The sequence below is a fragment of the Priapulus caudatus genome, unplaced genomic scaffold (assembly GCF_000485595.1).
Source record: "Priapulus caudatus unplaced genomic scaffold, Priapulus_caudatus-5.0.1 Scaffold13, whole genome shotgun sequence".
NCBI lineage: Eukaryota > Metazoa > Priapulida > Priapulimorpha > Priapulimorphida > Priapulidae > Priapulus > Priapulus caudatus.
The window spans coordinates 1,434,572-1,454,901 of record NW_014577074.1 but is presented as its reverse complement, the minus strand read 5'-3'; the positions used below and the strand labels follow the sequence as shown (position 1 = coordinate 1,454,901).

General features: G+C 41.7%; 1 protein-coding gene across 1 annotated transcript in view; it reads left to right on the top strand.

Annotated features, from left to right (window-relative positions):
- The first annotated feature begins 261 nt into the window (after positions 1-261).
- Positions 262-20,330, top strand: part of LOC106808902 (excitatory amino acid transporter-like) — a 38,942-nt gene continuing 18,873 nt past the window's right edge. Inside the window, exons 1-2 of the mRNA XM_014811814.1 lie at positions 262-520; positions 2,290-2,565. The gene's annotated coding sequence lies outside the window, so the exon portion shown is untranslated. The remainder of the gene's footprint in view (positions 521-2,289; positions 2,566-20,330) is intronic.

Sequence of the window (20,330 nt, the reverse complement as noted above, 5' to 3'; positions counted from 1 at the left end):
ATTACATTCTAGTGTTGTCGAATTGCGTTTTGTAATCGATTTATTTAGAATTCAATCTTGTCATGTGTAGACGGCGGAACGTACAATCGCAATTAATTATGCAGCAAAACCATGTTGTACTCTCACGTAACAAAATTTTGCACACGTACACGTATTTTATATATTTAATATTTGATTTCAACGCTTAATTTACGGGACGCTGTGCAACCACTGGTTGTACATATACATATACATATACACACATATATATATATTGTTATTTCTTCTCATCATTTCTGTTGAGTGTGTCATATACTGTCGTATTTCTAGCACTGTTCGGTTCTTGTTTTGCGCGGTATTTAAGCTATTCAGCTTGGCTGCGGTTCGGCTCGTTTACATTATGTTTTAGTCATGTGACTCGCGGGTTTCCTTGTCGCGGTATAAAAGCGTCTGTTGTGCGTGGCGCGGGCCCTTTGCTGCTTGAGCTGTATTTATACGTTCGCGTGCGCTCGCGCATTTCTTCCACGATGCACCATACATTGTAAGTGTTTTCTCTTGGTTCTCGTCTAATTTCTTATAATTTGAATCTTTGTTATATTAACGTTGGATATCGTAAACATTACATGACATGAGCGACGTAATATTTAGTGTACATTATTTTGTATTTACAGTTTTACCTGCACGTGTGCAGCTACGCACGTGTTGAGTAATAAATTTGGAGATATCAAAAGAGCGATTGAGTATTGTTATCACGCACGGAAGTTAACATATTATATACATAATATATAATATTACTTTATATATATACTATATATATATATATATATATACATGGTATCCACTCGCGGTCAGCTACAACCAGTGGTTACACAGCGTCCCGTAAATTAAGCGTTGAAACCAAATATAGGCATAAACATGAATAATGCTAATGAATTAGGCAGGAACCCGTACAACCACCGGCGTTTGGTGCCGAAAGAATGATCAATACATCTCAAACGCGCATTACCTACTAATAGTCCCAGGTCACGTGTTGAATATCATCTCACAAATCTAGCACTGCGAAACGCATGCGATGAAACCTACGTTTAACTTAGAATTACGTTGCACACGTGACGAAACCTATGCTAGACTCAACACCACGCAGCACCCGTGGTGCAGTTCAACGAAACCAGTGAGACAAAGAATCCCGTAATATATATATTAGTCCAGCAGATATGTGCAATATATTGGCAGAATTGTGCTTTTTTGGATAAAAGCATGAAATTTGGCACACAGTTAGAACATGTCCTTGGAGTGATTTTTGGCTATAGGGGCATCGCAGGTTTGTCCTACGATGATCTTGGTGGCCATTTTACAAAATGGCGGCAAAAAAATGATTATTTCCACTTAAAAGTTTACGTATATCACCCAAGAACCAAGCAAAACACAGTCTATTGAATTTACTATCAAATATTATTCATGTGTGCGTTAGAATATATGGCATACAATGTTTTGCACGAGTCGGCTCACACTATGGCGGCCATCTTGGATTTTAAGATGGCCACACCGTAAAAACCTATAGTACCAATAGATATCGGTTTCCAATCCACTTAGGCTCTAAAACGTGATGCCTATTATATATATATATATATATATATATATATATATATATATATATTATACATATATTTTCATAGGAACAAAATGTATACAATATATACAATTTCTAAACAGTCAAACAAACAATGTGCATTTAAAACAACAACATTTACTCTAAGGAATTGTATATATGCAGGATTATGGAACAGGCCTGTATTAGCCTATAGTAAGTTTACAGTAAGTAATTTTAACGTTAGTTTACAGCATAGAGTAAGTATGCTGCATAAGAACTTAGGGGTAATGTGTTTTTTTAAGTTTAAATTAGTAAATATATATATATAAATAATTCCGTTAGAACGTAAACATATTGTTCCTGCTACTGCGGTTTAATCGACGTATTCGCGCGGTAGCACCATAATCAAGCAGCAGGTTTGACAGAATGTACAGACAGACTTTGTTATACCATGCTAATGTTTAGTACCTACCATAGCATCTACCTCAGGTAAGAAAGCATTAAGATCTGTGTTGAGGTAGGCGTGAATCGCATATTTGTGTGCGCGGGAGGGTGCGTGTGTGCGTGTGCGTGTACATTTGCGTGTGCGTGAGCGTGTGCGTGTGCGTGTGCGTGTGCGTGTGCGTGTGCGTGTGCGTGTGCGTGTGAGTGTGTGTGTGCGTCTGTGTGTTAAAACATTGTTTATTTGAACATTTAGACGATCTGTACGCATGTTTTAGGACTGGTGTTTGATAGAAGTGATGCTTGCTCTTCATCTTGATTTCTACCGTCGATGAAACCGAGAAAACGATCACCAATTAGAGGAGAACATTCTCTACAGCCACTATCGCCGTGTTTAAAACTTAACACCTGCCTGTATCGCTGTTACACGTGTGGGATGGACCGGTTTCTAACTGCGCCTGAACCGAGTATACGCTATTGCGACGAGGAGCAGCACTAGTTGAGAAGTCGTGTTACGGAGAAGTAAATAATCAGCCAGATATATTTTGATTCAGGTGAGTGTCCATTTGCCGTTCGCTTTTGTTTCAGAAATAGTGCGTTAACAAAATAGATGACTTTATTAACATCGTGGCGGGGGTTAGCATGGTATGCCCACAGTAAACATCCCCCTTCTACATTTCGCATGAGCAATAAAGGTTAAATCCCCATGCGCATGCGCACTGCGCCACTCGCCCTGCTAGACACGCACATGCGCAATGTAGATAGGGTACGTTTGCCTCGGGGTGATGTGTACATGCTACACGGGGCAATAATGCACCTACGTAATTAGGAAATATGACTAAGATCAACGACAGCCTCCTAATGGCCAACGGTCTGATGTCTTAACCACCAGTGCGACCCCGTGCTTCGCTGCACGCAGGCCCATATGGCTTCTCCGTCATGATCAAAAAATGCCTGCAGCGACAGGACTCCTATATGCTGTCGGAATCAGGATGCGGGAATCGCGCGTGTAATAGACTGTACTAATAATGCGAATGAAATAGCTGCTAATATCATTTCCCGTAATAGCGCTATTATTTCTGCCACGCAGCGCCTAGCCGCTCAGCCGGTCCGCTGGGCCACATAGTTTCACGTAATAAAATTCCCGTAATTGTCAATAGATATTAGCCATTCGGACGAGCGGTGCGCTAACGGCACGATGTCCGTCTCATTTGCCGCATCCCATCGGAAATATCCTCCGTCTCAGCTTGATAAACGATAGAGATTTGCGGCCACCGCTAACTTCGTTTGAGTGCGAAAGGCCCAAGGTGAAATGATAATGAGAGCGTCGTCTATGCTGCTCCTGGCCCGCATACCAATCGCAGTGGACACGAATTGCGTACATGCAGTGCGAACACAGCCATGAATTTCACTCGCTATTCCGGCCGTCAGAATAGCCATCAGTACGCTCTGCACCGGCTGCAGTAACATGACACGTGAGAGACTAGTCCGTTAATAACATCGACTACTTTTCGTACTATACGGTAATGGCCTGGCTGGTCTGTAGTCTGTAAGTTCCGAAAAAAAATCGCTTAAACGTTTTATTAGCTCGCGTTTCACATTGTTTATTTAAACGGTTTGTTGAAAGGGCTAGTAAAGCCACGATACTGCAGGGAAAGCGTTGTGTGTTAGTGTCTTGGGAACATAATTGCGACGGGATAATTATAATTAATAATTCATTATCACTAAAAAGCAGTAGAAAAGTGAACTGAAGAAAGAAGATAGAGAAGGGGGAGAAAGAGAGAGAAGAATCAGAGAGAGAGAAAGAGAGAGAGAGAAAGAGAGAGAGAGAGAGAGAGAGAGAGTGAGAGAGAGAGAGAGAAAAAGAGATAGGGGTAGCGGATAGGGTAGAGGAGGCAAGATCGGGGACAGAGAAAGCTTGATAGATATAGCCATACTAGGTGTTATTGCTTTCGCGAAATTTACTGCACGCACGCGAATTTGTTGTATTTTTGAACTGGTGACAAAATGCGACTATTAAAATTGTTTTCGGACAATCTGACTACTGTTTCTTTTGTTAAGCTCAGCTAGAATCCCGGGGCTGCCAGACTCTGCTGCCGGTGGGAGTAAACAGGTAATTCTTTATCCAGCCCTAGACGAAATAATGTTCCAATTATCATATACCCGGGTGCGTGAAAAATGGCGCGTGCCTTGTTTACGGTGATGGATACACGTTCAAATTACACTTTAGTATAGCGCTTTGCAGAAGCCAAACAAACTCTCGCAGGCGTCCATTTTCGCTAAATATGCAGCCGATCCATCATGTCCAGACGAAACTGGCAGGCGAATGCTGCACAGCGGTCATGCACGGTGCTGGATAACTGTCCCCCACTCCCGCGTTTTTATTCGGCCATGCAAAATGGCGGCTGATGCGTATAGGAAGAATATAAGTGATGTGCGTGTCGCATCGGTAGGATTATGATGACACCCGTGTTGTATAGGTAGAATTTAGACGGTAAGCTGCCGATATATACCGCACGCTCTCCTTGTACTGCAGCATAGGGTAGTTGTGTACCAAGACCTATGTCCGCGCACGATCTACGAATCTAGAAATTATTATCACGAAGTGGAATTTACGCATTTGTACTATACACTTCATAAACACATGATTCCATTCTAACAGTGACCTTACGTCCATCTTTATCATCTGTAATAAAGATAATAGCTGCATATTCGCCCTGTGCTGTACCATCTGCGTTTTCACGGGTTAAAAAATCTGGAGACTATGTACACAGTGACGCAGAGGATGTTTGGAGTTGCGTGGATAGGATGAAGATCGGGAATGATAGTATTGTAGATAGGGAGAATGAATTGGAAAGCTGGTGTTGTCTGGTCGAACATGCGGTGATGCGATTTATCGCGTTTGGTGCTTGGTGCCTTTCTTACGGTATATCGCCAAAGCTTTCTTATCTTACTGTTGCTCGTGGGTTCTAGAGCTTTTTTCTATCAAGGTTTACAAGCGTCCCGCCTATTTTGTGTCTCTCCGCTCGGTCTTGGTCGAGATGGAACTTAAACCAACTCAAACGTTTAGCGTCCAACGATTTCGCAAAAACGAGATTTAGCATAAAAACCCCATCCATCCACCATTTATCCATCCGGCGGTAAGGAAAGAGGGATTTGTTTCCTCACTTTCATTTCACGTTGGATCTCTTATATGTGTCATAACGACCATCCCTCTTCCAAACGTATCATCTGAGAGCAATCTTCTCTTGCACCCCGCTCAGGATGGTTGTTGCAAGTCTAGCCACAGAACAAGCCATATACTACGGATGTAGGGTTGTGGTCGCACCTTCTTAACACCAACAATGCTGCAACTGAAATGCATAAATTTGCATCCCCGGAAAGCAGAAGGCACATGCGAGCTACCAGGTGGAACACCATCAACACACATCCCTATAACGCCCTAGGACGTTCTAGTATCGAATATCCAGATACTATGAGCCAGGCATGTGCAAACAGATCGAACGTTATCACTAACAGAGACTGAATTCGTCTCATAAATGCACGGGCACTGCTATTTCTATGAAGATAAGACACACAAGAATTTTCGATTAGCCATATGTGCGTGCGTATGTAAGCAATGCTGCAAAGTTTGTTATCCTAGATAGACTGTACTAAATATTTATGTACGACATCAACTGTGTTTCTTATTATATAATATAACGGGGCGGTTGAAACAATGTACAATTCTATGGTGGTGTTTGTTATAGTCATTTGGTTAGTCGTGAGCCATGTATTCTGTCTCTCTGGGAGCATCAGATCGTGTGAGTCCCACCCGAGCTTTCTGATTACGAATACGAGACGATAGATTTTGTACTAATATCCTCTACCGCATACTCGTCTGAGTAGCTATGCCTATATTTATTTATGCGATGAAACTGAGGTAGAAGCTGACATGAAGCTGTACAGAATGCGACGTTAACGCCGTTGCTTAGTGTATATGTCTTCTGAGAACGACGGTAGAGGTGGTAAGGAGTTGTCTAGAGTTAGGGTTAGGCGTACGCGGTATGTGGTGTGTGGGACTATGTTTAGGGTGTGCATAGGCTTACGTTTCCGGGATAGCATTACTTAAGATCATGAGGTACTTGATCCGGCCCATTCTCTAACCCTGCCCACCTTTCCCCCCATTTTAACATTACCACCTAGCTCTACGTACATTCCATTGGTAACAGAGCTTCCCACAAACTTTTCCACAAACTCTCCTGCAATATCATAACTCGTTTTCTTCCTTTTCTGACACCCTCACACACCACTTTCACACAACATCATCAAACAAATTTAGTTACCTTCAGTTAACACAATCATGCACGGAAATAAATACACCAACAATCAACATACAGGTTGCACCTAGTATTCTTCTCACGACACATTTACTTATTAACGTATATTGCATTCCATAAACTCAAAAGCAAATGGTATATTGGAGTCCGTGTTCCGATGACTGGCGTTCAGTGACAATAATTATGAACTTACATTTTACTCATAATAGGCAGCGTTGCGTAGCAAGCGCAGGGCGGCGTCTGCCCGGGCGGCTAAGTGGTCGTGTTAACTACAGGTGGCGCCGTCACGCGGTTTACATCTGGTGCCATAAACGCCATCAATGATTGTTACGTCCTGGATCAAATATACGCGTCAAACATTTGACGGGCTCTCCATGTGACTTCTGAAGCGTTAGAAGCGATCTTGATTTGCAACACATGCGTTTTATGTCGATCGTATCGATCCCTAACGTGAATTAAATTAGCCTCATAGGCATATTTGGTCATGCAATCAATCCAATAAGACTGAAAGCACACAAGTGACCGTTCCAGCTTGAATAAATAACGATGAAAACTGACGAGAAGCCGTTTCAAACACACGAACACGAAAACGTTACGAATTGATTTGCGGTTAAATTATTTAATTGATTTGCATCATTTTTTACCAATACACTTCGTAACAGAGATGGGAGATTTTAGGGAAATGTCCTACTCATTTGTAAAATGGGACACTTACTTAATTTGGCAGTAACAAGAATTGCTGTTAACATAATCACCGTGAACCAATACTTAGCTGCTCGCTACATCTCGTGGCCAGGTCATAGGGCGTTAGTTCAAATAGCCTCGTAGTTAGTTTGACATGGCATACCAATGGGTTAATTAATAGAAAGCTATTAAGAAGATCGGTTGCTATATGTAACAAAACACACACGCGTGCTGATCGTAGTTCTAATGGGCATATGTTTGCAGTTGTGCGGCCAAAATCCATGGCTAATTTAATCTTGTGACTTCACACCTAGCTTCCATAGCGCATGTTATTACTGCTAGGACGCGTCATATTCCAACTGATCAGTTCATGATGGATTAATTTATGATGGCGTGATTTACAGACGATCACATTACAGTCGACATCTTGACTATCTTCTCCTTTAATAGTTTTAACAATGGGATGTCTGCGGTAATTAATACATAAAACAAATACACTAGTCTGCGAATAATGTATTTTAGATTAATGTATTTAGATAGTTATATGGATACTTGTATTTTATGTACCTTTGCATGTTTTACCTCGCTCTTTCTCACTAGTTATCTCTGTGCCATCCTTGTCTTTCTTTCTCGGGCTCTCTCGCTCTCTCTCTCTCTCTTTCTCTCTCTCTATCTATATATCTATCTATCTATCTAGCTATCTAACTATCTATCTATCTCTCTTTCTCTCTCTTGCTATCCAGCTCTATCGTATTTTCTTCATCTCATTTGCTCTCGTTTTTTCTATTCAGCTCGCCTGCTCTTCCCCCGTCTTTCTTTCTTCTTCTCATTCTATCCAATCATCTAATCAATTATCCTTGATCCTATCCATCTACCCTGTGCATGACAGCTTAGCCATTAACCGATGAAGAAAGTAGGCTTGTTAATTGATGCGGATGGGATTTATCTTTGCACACACACCGACTATAACGCGGAATCCCAATCATGCAGCGATCACGATTAGAGATGTTTGGCACGAGAAAGCGCCTATCGTTTATGCTAGCTTAGCTCCACGTTGGAATAATACTGCAACCGGTCCCCTGTTCCTGACACGGTCGATGCGAATATCACGTGTTGACTGCAGCTCTGATATCATGAAATAGATTTCGCTCAATATGTCGCTATGGCTAGTTTAACGTGGGGTGAGGCGCGGGAGGTGGAAGAAAAGCAGGCAAATGGCACGATGAAAGCAAAATGTCTACGACGGCGTTCTTTGCAATGAGTGTAACGCTCACACAGCCGCCGGCATTCAGTAATCTAAATGTGTTCTAACTTCGCTTATCCGGCGCGTCATAGTTCCGATAGACTTAATTCCGGCAGTAACTACTCCTATGCGACCCGCGAACCACAGGAATATCTGAATTCATCGGGGGGATTAGTGCGTGATCCACACGTTTCTTCATTCCAAGAACAAAGCGGCGCAAATATGTCAAAGCGCTCGCTGCAAGCTGATGAGAACTCGACTCTCATTTCCATTCCATTAGCTAATAAATTTTCCCGCCGATTTGCGCGCTCTTTTTGGCGGCTTCGCGCTCACGTGGACAGACCACGTGCATACGTCACGCACGCATATCGCATTCAGGTCACTGGCCCAGTGCAGCGGTGACCGTGCGTGTGAGTCGCTGAATACAGCCCATGGAAAATAATGACTCATTTCCCTTTCAATCGGTCAGAATTGCTTAACGTCTTATTTCGTTTTAATACCTCACTGTCATGCTTTAATGGTGAAGAAAAGCAAGTGGCAAATGAGTTTCTTTGTGCACACCACCACCACCCTTTTCGCCATTCATTCAGATTATGCTAAACCGAGCGAAAATAAATGATTTCGGACATCTTATATAATTTAGCCGCGGCCGTTAATCCATCGTTTACAATATTTGTTGGCGGGGAAGCAAAAAATGATAACCGCTTGCTTTGAGCCGTTGTGTGGCAATGATTTTCGCAGGCGTGTTTTTCTTTCTCTAAAATAACAATCACGCGCACACGAATTCGAAATCTCGTGACGGCTGCATGGCGAGTCCCCTCGCTCATTTCAATTTGTCGGTGATCGCAACGGCAATGCGTGCAAACCTCAGTTGTAGATATAGTCGCGCGTGCATTTGCGGCTTACCGACAGAAATTAATTTCTGGTCGACCACTAGCTGGGTCTTTGCGGTCGGGATTAGGCGAGGGTCTGGAGGAAAATTGCAGGAATTAAATGATAACGCTTATGCGCGAGAAGCGTGCGTGCTGCCCGGATTCGGACATGTAGTGTGTTACCGAGAAAAGGTGGGAGAGAGAAATAATTATTCTCTGTGGGCTGGGGTTATCGATGGGTAATTTTGGCATACAGCTTGCGCTTATTTTTATGCTGCCCGAGAACAGGGAGAACATGCTGGCTGTGCAATAGGAGAACATGGCAAATAAAGGTTTGGTCTACTGGGTGAGCAATAGTGCGAATAAGAACAGTCATGAATGATGTGAGGAGAAACAGAGAGGAAGAGAGTGGGACGGCGACAGAATTCTAGCCAGACGGAGCAATGACGAGAAAGAGAGAAAGGGCGAGTGTGCGTGTGTGCGTGTCTGAGAGAAAGAGAGGGAGAGAGAGCGAGAGAGAGAGAGAGAGAAAGAGAGAAAGACAGAAAGACAGAAAGAGGGAGAGAAAGAGAGAGGGGGTAGTTGCAGAGCTCGATAAGCGATCAAGCAAGAAACGTAAGCGATGGAGACACACGATGAGAGAGAAGGAGGAGGAGGAAATAAAGATCTGTATAGAGATACGTGGCTAAACCTGAAGAACTGCGCTGTTCTTAATTCATCAATGCGATCTTTTAGGATAAATGGCTCCGGAGGACTTACACGCTATCTCACTAGCGCACTAGCGCATTTCTGTAACGAACTTTTGATCAGGTGTGAAATTTGCTAGACTGATACGCGACTACAGGTTGTTTTAAGTTGCCAGATAGGCGTGCGTGCGTGCGTGCGTGCGTGCGTAAGTATCATATTTTAACATGGAATATAAACAGCGATATGATCTTGTGCGTTTTATATTTGGGCATGCGTAATATCGATATCTCATCGGCCTTGATGAATAGCTGATCCGCATTTAACAGATGTACACATCTGCAGATGACGTATCTTTCGTAAATTTAGATGACGTAAGCCAAAACGATTTTTGAAGGTACATAAAATGTGATATTGTGGCTGCGCAGTGAATATTGTTGCATGCTGCGTGTTTGTCAGCGATCCCTTTGAGTACATGGCTTTTTCTGAGATTTACTTTGAAGTTACCTCTTTTATGGCGGCAAGCAAAGTCAGTTTTTTCTTACTCCTTCAATTTGGCGTGATTTTACGCATTCTAGCTCACTCCTCTCTCTCTCTCTCTCTCTCTCTCTCTCTCTCTCTCTCTCTTTCTCTCTCCCTCTATCTCTCTATCGCTCTTTTCCACATATCTCTCTTTTTCTGCCTCTTCTTCTGTCACTCTCATCACTCTTTCAATCTCTTTTTTTTTCAGACTCTATTCTTTCCGCAAACTCCCTCCCAAACTTTTTCTCTCCCTTCCTTGCTTCCTCATTCTTTCCTCCCGTCTTTATTTCTCCATTCTTCTGTGCATGAGTGTCTCTACCTCTCTCACCCCTCACTCGCTTGTTGTCTTTGATCTTCTCTCTCTCTCTCTCTCTCTCTCTCTCCTCTCTCTCTCTCTCTCTCTTCTCTCTGTCTCTCTCTCTCCCTCTCCTCTCTACCTTTCTCCCGCTCACGCTCTCTCTCTCTCTCTCTCTCTCTCTCTCTTCTCTCTCTCTCTCTCTCGGTCTCTCTCTCTCTCTCTCCCGTTTTCTCTTTCACCCCATTCTCTCTCATACACTAAGCTATACGTCAGCACTATACTAATGTCGCTAATGCTTTCTTCGCGCATAAATTAATTCAGACGCTTTTAAGATAATTTTCCCAAAGCGAGGACAATAGATGCTGATGCGCGCGGCGCGTGTCTCCTGATATCATCCATGCAATTAACTACTGAATCAAGCTAGGCTCTGCACTTGTAAAGTCAATACCCAAGTCCTTGATCTTGTGTAACAGTCTACAACACGCGAAAACCTACATTTATCATCACTATGCAGCTATAGAGCACACGTCAGAAAAGCACGATTTTAATTAAAATATTATCATCCATGCGATATGTGTAAGATCCGGCTACCAAATTAATATGACAGTAAGTATGACACGTAACCATGTATGTATGACAAGTAAATATGACAATGTCCGCTCCGCAACAGCCGCCAGTCTGTATCGTCGTTGTTTATTGTAGATTCTATAGCATTATGAACGGTGCATACTTTATTATCTTAGTTTTAACCGGCCACGTATTATGTAAATATACTGTGTGCGGGGCCCGTCCCGACGACTTCAATTCGTCAAAGACTATGTCCTGATATGTCCTGGAAAGATGGTAGATTTATTCTTATTTGAATTCTTACTTTATAAATCGTGACTGTATATTCTGCTCGCCTGAACATAGGCTCATTTGTTGCCATTTGCGTACTTTATCATTAGAAGATCAAAGGACATTGTCATAAGAGATGTTTCAGTGTTATTTTGTTGGGTCAAATTTATCCATCGTTCCGTAGTGTATATTATACATACGAGATAATTACGAGCGTAAGAACTGGAGGAAGTAGCATTCGACCGGAACACCAGCTCTAAACTGGCTAGTATATTAGCCTGTTTTATGTATTTTATGAGTTTTCAAAATAACACATGAAAGTCACATATTACACGTTCGTGTTATCTATTATTTTCTGCGTAACAGAGGCTAAAATAACGCCAAAGCGCCACTTGCGTCCAAAACGTAAGGTATATTTATACCGCTGCATGCTGTCAACGAGATAATTCCTTCAGTGGAATATAATTTAAATGCATTCTCACCGATTCTGCTCATGTTGTGCGAATCAGATTATTATGGGGGCCAAGTGTCATTAATTCACTCTCTCGTCTAGGCGCAGTATATGATGAATATTTACGCTGCGAAATGGGGGAAATAGAGAATAATGATTGCTGTAAATTTTCACAGTGCGACGATTTTTATGCTGATCGGGAATTAATCTGCTTTAAAATAATTCATCCGGAAATTCAAAAGGAAATTGTTCAATAGCGAAGGAAAGAGTTATCGATTCATGATTTACTAGATGAATGTAATTTATGCTGAGGGCCGTTCTTTCGGCAGTGGAACGATGTAAATCTAAATTAATTTTGAATCGCAATCATGTTGCATTTTTACGCACAAATTAGGATGAAATGAATTACTTATTTTGACTGTTTTCTTTGATGAGTTTGGGAACTTAATAACACAGATTGTCAAAATATTTTCACTTAGGTTAGCCCGCGGCTAAATTACCAAATGAGTTTTTATTTATTGCATCTTGTATAACTACTTATTTGAACCGCCTTGAATAATGTCGACTAGGCAGCATCGCCTATCAACCCATTATCAGTCATACGTGAAACAAAGACACCCTGTCTTGTTGTGAACACAAATATGTGTTAATCGCAAAGGCAGAAGCCGAGATGACATGGAATGTAATCACCAAAATCTGTATCGCAACGAACACCCGAATACACGCGCCCTGTTCGAACGTGTCACATGATCATGCTGCGGATGGGAGTATAGAGCCACCTCGGAGTGGGGTGCGTTCGTGACCCATGCTATTATATATATTATATATATATATATAATATATATATATATATATACTTCAACGAGCACTGGTCAGTTGTATTGCTAGGCTGACACATGCTAACGGCCGGCGCGCGCGACACCTATGTTTCGTGCATATATGTTGCTGGGAATATTCACCCCGCAATTCTCTATTCCGCGCACAGTCATGGAGATTGTACTTTTATTGCCCGTGCGCAATGGACAGTGAGACATTTGCTCTAACGGGGATGTCAACCATTCTACACCGTCACTGGCTGCATGCATGACTACCCCCAACGCGCACATGACTCGTCTGTACTTATCATCATATGCTGTAGATGATTGCTATATACGTCTCCTTTATCGCTGGATAGCTTTCGGTAATTAATTTACCACCCGAATAAATTTCGGTCACCTTCGCCTGCTCGTTAGTCATTTTGGCTGCTTACGTCGGTCGCAGAGCAAGCAGCCCGTGGAAACACTCGGTGTGTAATCATAATATTAGACGAATGATAGATCAGATTAGCTAGAGATATATACCGGTCTGAAACGCGAGTGACGAGATGGTCATGCAAAAGCGTGCGTGTTCCATTACGTATTTCGAATCGAGGCGTGGTTGGTTAACGTTTGGTTTGGTCAAGAGCCCGAAACGTGCCACATAAAGCGGCCTGCATTAATGCACTTGTTATACCACTTCGCTACTACCGCCGCCTAGCGAGTCGTTTATCGGCTGGCAATAAATATGCGGCAGTTGTCGACTCTAGGACAGCGCTGTGTTAGTTAAGGTCCTTGAGGTATGTTTAATCTTTTGTAGATTCTCGACCTGACTTTTAATGCATTGATACCATGGGCCTCTACTGCGTTAAACCACGTGCATCCCTTTGTCTCCCATCCGCTATGCTGAAACCTTTGGTTTAAGGTCCTTCCGCCTGTCTCCTCTTAGGTATCTACAAGGTGCCCCTTGTTTGACATACCGAGATTTCACCTGTCATTACTCTTTTGACACGGCGGGGGTTCTTCTCCCGTTATGCTTTTGATACGATGTGGTTTCCCCTTCTATTGGCCGTGTGACACGTTGTGGTTCTTTTGACCCTTCCCTTATATTACCAATATGTTCTATATGTCGCTCCTTTAACACCACGCTGTCACCACGCGTACTTCACCCAGCTAGTTTATTGATACCACAAACATTCTTACTGGTGTCTTACCACTGGCTTCGCTCTTGATCTTCTTCGAAGCCTCAGGTTTTACTCGTATTCTCGTCTGATACTTCGGGGACTCCTTCAAAAAAACCACTCGCCGACGTCACATCGAGTCAAGTGCTTTCGACAATTCAAAGTACTGTAGCGTTAAGATACATTCGAGCCCGGGAACGCTATTAAAAATGGGCGTGGATCGGAGAGACAGTAATCCGCAAGTAACTCCCGTTCGAAATTGCCATACACGGACACGAAGATAAGTTTAGAGCACAAACGGCGGGCAACAAATAATAAATGCACATTTTTCAATCCGTCCGTTTGCCTAGACACTGAAGCTTCAAATAATGAGTTCCCGGGAAACGTCGTGTTGCGCGAAGCCTGCGTAAAATGAAAGCAGGTAGTTTTTGCAGCAAGATAAACAAGCTGACATTGATTGCATCACCGCACGTACGCGGCACCAGTAGCACAAAATAATGGATTGTTCTAGGCTGCTGCTCTTTTTTGCTGTTGTTAATTTCAACTTACCAGGTTATCCAGATGTATTATTACTTGGCTGGCCATCGCCGAGGCTGATTACTCTGCCGAGCTGCTAGTGGATTCACTTAATTCCCTCTTTAACACAGAGGCATGATTAGTTTATAATCAATCTGTACTACGAAATTTTAATTAGAAGTAAATGTCAGTCATCTGTCAGTAGCATGATGGAATATACAAACGAGTAAGTGGCTTGCTGAGAACTATAGTGGTCCGTAACTAAAATGATCAATGCGGTGTTTTCTTAACGAGAAGGTTTTCATACCCTCTCAGTCATGTATGTCGCTTAGATGTGAGCCGTCGATTTTACACACCGCAAGTAGAGACGCTTAAATTTTGGAATTGGAATTAACGTATTAAATCTTCACACATATCAAGATGCGACTATTAATCACCTCAACAAAAAAGTTGTTAATTATTATATTTCATTTATTAGCAATGGAGTTATCCATAAGGTTATGAGAGATAGACGACTATGCTGTGATAAAATAGAATGTCCTAGAATTTTCTTTAGAATATAATGCAGATATTCTTTCATAGAATAAAGGCATTTTCATTTTAGAGAAACTCGTATTGAATGTCATTATAACGACTCACGTGATATACAAACGAATTTTGATAAATATTTAGAATATCTGGCTATTTTTGGTGCGTTATTAAAACATTTTAGCATGACTTGCTAATTTTCGTAGGATTCCGATGTTCTATCTAAATCTACACGCCAGTAAAATTTTGAATGACATAGGCAACACGTTATTTAGACTGATTGCAACCACAAGCCAGTCAGATTTTGACACGTACACTTGACTACTCGGAGATAACTAGCTAAAAACCGTGACGGATGGGGAGTGAAGGTGTCGGAAACTAAGGCTGAATAACGTGAGTGCCATTAACTTAACTTCGACGAAAAGGAATACCTTGGAAGCATCGCAGCAGGGTAGCGTTAATTGCCATATACGTGGCTAACTGTGCACTAAAAACAAAAAATATAGCAGAACCCAAAAAAATCAGACTGAATACACATTTTCAGCCTTTTAATCCATTGAAATGTCTATACAGATCTTAGTGAACGGGGCAAAAACTTTTATCCTAATGGCTTCGGCAGTTTCATCGAACTTGTTGAAAACAAATAAAAGTCATACATCCAGAGTATTATTAGTGTTTCGTCTCTAGACATCAAACGGCATTTTCAAAACCACGCAAACATCACATCAGGGACGCTGCGCCTTCGTGTGTATCAGGTGGCAGGAACGGCCTAGCGGGAGATAGTTACACTAAATAACCACTAATAACACTAACAAATCATTGATACTCTCGCTCGTTAATTTGTATTTATGATGGAGACGGCTGTAAACCTGACCAGAAACAGCAATAAAAGATACCGTCCGCACATGGAAGCACTCCATGCAGTGACATGGCGGTACGTGGAACCACCCAGCAAACAATAGAACAAACTGAAAACGATATAACCATAAAGTCATTATAAGATCAGGAACCCATTAACAGCGCGCGTGTTAACAGACTCCTAATAGGATGTATGTCACAGCAATCATAATAGGAGAAAGATTATTATTTCCCAAGACAAAGGGCAGGGGGTTGAGTCAGCGAATGAGTTAGGTGAGCATCTAGGCCTGTTTACTTCTATTTCCTCTGCAAACATTAGCGCTTCATGCCAATAAAGCATTTCTGTAATTGGCATTTACAAGTTTAATATAACTTCAGTATATTATTGCAAATTTTTAGGTCGATATGAATGTATGGTGAATTATTATTTCTTTGATTTAACAAGATGGTCGTCACAGTACGGGGCTGACCCCACGTGAGCTGGGTCACGACTATTACAGAGTGAGAAGAAATATCATGGGGGTATTATAGATATATAACAGCCTGGTTTATTCATCGTTTTTATTCCTAGTCATGCCATTGGAAGTCCAAATTTACATTTCTATACTAGAGCAATTACTGCCTTATGGTGGAATGATGTGAAGTCTGAAATCTGATGAGAATGTCTGATAAAAATATCTAATTAAATCCGCATTAAAAGGAGAGGTGCGCATCGTCGACGTTCCCACTTTAATTTTTTTAATGAATTATATTTTAATGTCACGTTATAAATTATTAAATTACATATTAATTTAATATCTTGAACGTTGAATTATCTCGCCTGCGTAATCCTATCGATATATATTGTTACTTTGAGGTGTATGCATGCACACAGTCTCTAAACGACGCGCCTACACGTTACTCATGAGCATTATAATTTACACCCAATTTTATGCTTCATGTACGATTTTGAAAGGTTAATATCATAATGTTAATAGATATTATTACCATCTGCGCTCATGATGATCAAAGATGGCTGAAACGAGCGCAATGTAGTGTTCCATTATCCCGACGAGAACGTCAGATAAAGATGTAGCCCGATGCTAAAAATGGTCTACACATTACGCGGCGCATATTGTTTGAACGGGCTCAACGCTACGGACAAAATATAACCCCTAACCCCATTGCCTGACATCTGACCATCGCAGTATGTATACACGCACGTAGTTATATGCTGCGGGATTATGTGCAGAAAGTAGGCGGCGGGATTTTAACGCGGGAATTGTTGCTCGGCGAGGTGATCATGATCGTGATGTCTATATATCGTGATGTCTATAATGCTCGCTCGCACGTAATCTGCTGATGTAGCATGTTCGGTAAACTATACACGATATTGCTATTAGAATCGCGAGCTTTCAGGCTAATGTTCATCACTGCTCGTTTACAACTGACATACATAATGCTATTTAGAATACAATTGGTTACGTGAAAATTTTGTCGGAATACGTGAGGAAAATGTCGAATGATGTCGTTTATTTTTCGGTACATGTGATTATTAATGAAATAGTGCCATACCCATTTAAAAATGTATTCGATATTTATATGACTGGCCATGTCAATTAACCCATTTTTACTCGGGTTTGTCGTTCTTGACATAGCTCCTTTCAGAAGAAGCCTTGAAGTATTTCTGAGTGACACATGTTTAGCCTAACGTAAAGGGTCTGTCGTCCTTGGCATAGCTCCTTACAGAAGAGGCCTTGAATTGTGAGTGACACAGGCTAACATAAAGGGTCTACCGTTCTTGACATAGTTCGTTACAGAATAGGCCTTGAATTATTTTGAGTGACTCACGCTAACGTAAATACCGTCTTTGACATAGCTCCTTACAGAAGCGATCTCGAATTCTGAGTGACTCACGCTAACGTAAAGGGTCTACCGTCCTTGACATAGCTCCTTACAGAATAGGCCTTGAATTCTTTTAAGCGACACACGCTACCGTAAAGGGTCTACCGTCCTTGACACGGGCCCTTACAGAACTCGGCGTTTGCATTCTCGCGTGCATTTTACATACGTCGATCGCGCTGCTGCGACGCACGGCAAAAGCTGCGCGACCGCAGCGCGTCTGCCGTTCATAAAGAGCGCGGCAAAATCGTCGGCAGACCACGCGTCGCTGTCGGTAACCATCGACTGCCAGACGATCTCTATCTCGCCTCGGAAAAGTACGCGAAAATTGCAACGTCATGAGGTCAACGTGATGATATGTCGTGTTTTCCTCTGGTAGTTTTGAGTAGTGGGTGCACTTGACTAGGGGTTCGGCGTAAAATCATCGTTTGTAGATATACGTATTGCAAGCACAAGCAATATTTTGCCGTAATATTTAACAAAAAACTAATCTATGATGAGGTCAATCGTCTATCATTGTTTCTGAAATACACACATTCGTATCATTTCCACCTAAATGAACACTATGAATCAATAGTTAGTTGGCTATGTGTTTAATTCCGTCTAAAGTGAATCCGTTACAAATTAATGGAAACGTGTTTTCCTCTAAGCTGTTTCCATAATTAAATATACTAAAAATATATAATAACTGAAAATATATAATTTTGATTTTTTTGTTGACATATTTGACACACAACGGTATATAACAATATCAATTTTAAATTTCTCTACTAGGTACTGCAGCATCTCAGCGTGGTATTACACTCAAAGCGCCTGCAATATTGCATTTTTCTACAAGAGCTTTTTGCAATTATTATAGGGAGATATTTCTAACAGAAGCGAAAATGCCCGGTTTTCGAATGCAGTTGTATTTCGAAAAGATGTCTTTCAGGAAACAGACAGTATTCGACAATTAAATTTGGCTTAACGTCTTTTCAAACATCTCAAATGAATTCTATCAGAACGTCTATTCAAAAGCAGACAAATAAAGATCTTAGTTTGACTGCCCCAAAAATTATTGGAAAATCTATTCTATCGCATACGACATATGAACGACGTCCTGCGTGAAGGTCATATTCACGAGCTTATTCTTAGACACCGCTGACACGTTTACAGCCATAGCTGTGTGCACGCACATATACGTGACAGGAAAAACTATTAAGGCAAGACAAATTGTGAAGATGCATCGCCGGGCCATTGGCATCGTTTACAGCATACCTAATGAGATTGCATTCAAACTCGTGGAAAAATGTGTGGTTTTGCATAAGAAATATGATTAGCCTATACACGAATTGATATCGGATATATTTCTTTTAAGAAAGTGCTATGGCGCGTATCGAGTAAAATCCGCTCTCTTTGGTGTTTAATACCGTATAGCGACAGCTAACTATTGGTGTATCAACTTTTTCTCTTACTTGAAATTTCGAAACGAAATCGCGTTGAGCATACGCATACAGTTTATCTGAAAAAATACCACTGAGCCGCTCCCTAAACTGTAGCTCATAAGGTATACAGAGGCTGTCAATAAAATGGGAAGACACAGAGATACGCATTAGACACTAACCTAGCGCAAACAGGATATAGTAACGAGCTTATCAGCCATGCTAGAGCATGCGCAGGAAATATTGAATGTCAGGTACGACGCCAAAATAATATTGCTCTCATGCCAATTATTTATGTTTATATTCACATCGTCTGAACGAATTCTTGGGTCGCCGTTTGTAAGGCGTGAAATCAGTGATGGTTTATCATATATATGTTATATACTAGCATAATATTTTTATAATTCCCGCATAGAAAGTAGGGTTACATAAGCTATATATTGTTAAGAACTTCATTATTACTTTCGCTCAATGTACTTATTCATTATTACTTTTGCTAGTGGTGTCTAACGATGTAGAGCCTGGAATAGACGAGGAAGTGACGATTATTATAACAAAACTTTGAATGTCCCATTATTAGCTTGAGCGATGTTGAATATTTAAATGAGTAATATCGCATAAATCGAAAGTGTTAAAGCAACTCACGAACTTTATTGAAATCCCGTGGGATTAATAACAAATTACAGTTAATAATAATTCCGGCTGCGTGCTCATTTATTCTTTATCCATATATTACGCCATTTTATATACCTCTCCGTCGTTCCCTCTATTACGCATGCGCACTCGTTTGTGTGTGTGTGTGTGTGTGTGTGCGTGTGCGTGTGCGTGTGCGTGTGCGTGTGCGTGTGCGTGTGCGTGTGCGTGCGCGTGCGCGTGCGCGTGCGCGTGCGCGTGCGCGTGCGCGTGTGCGTGTCAGGGTTAGTATCTGCGTGTGTGCGTGCGTGCGTGCGTGCGTGCGTGCTTGTATGTGCACGTGTGTCTGTGCACTCGTCCCATCTAGACACGATCCTCCACTGAACACGAAATTAGATTTCCTTTCACACTGATGTGAATTTGCGATTCCTAATCTGAGCTGCTGATGCTATTTAAGCTCGGAAAACAACGGCCGTGTCAGAGAGAGAGAGAGAGAGAGAGAGAGAGAGAGAGAGAGAGAGAGAGAGAGAGAGAGAGAGAGAGAGAGAGAGAGAGAGAGAGAGAGAGAGAGAGAGAGAGAGAGAGAGAGAGAGAGAG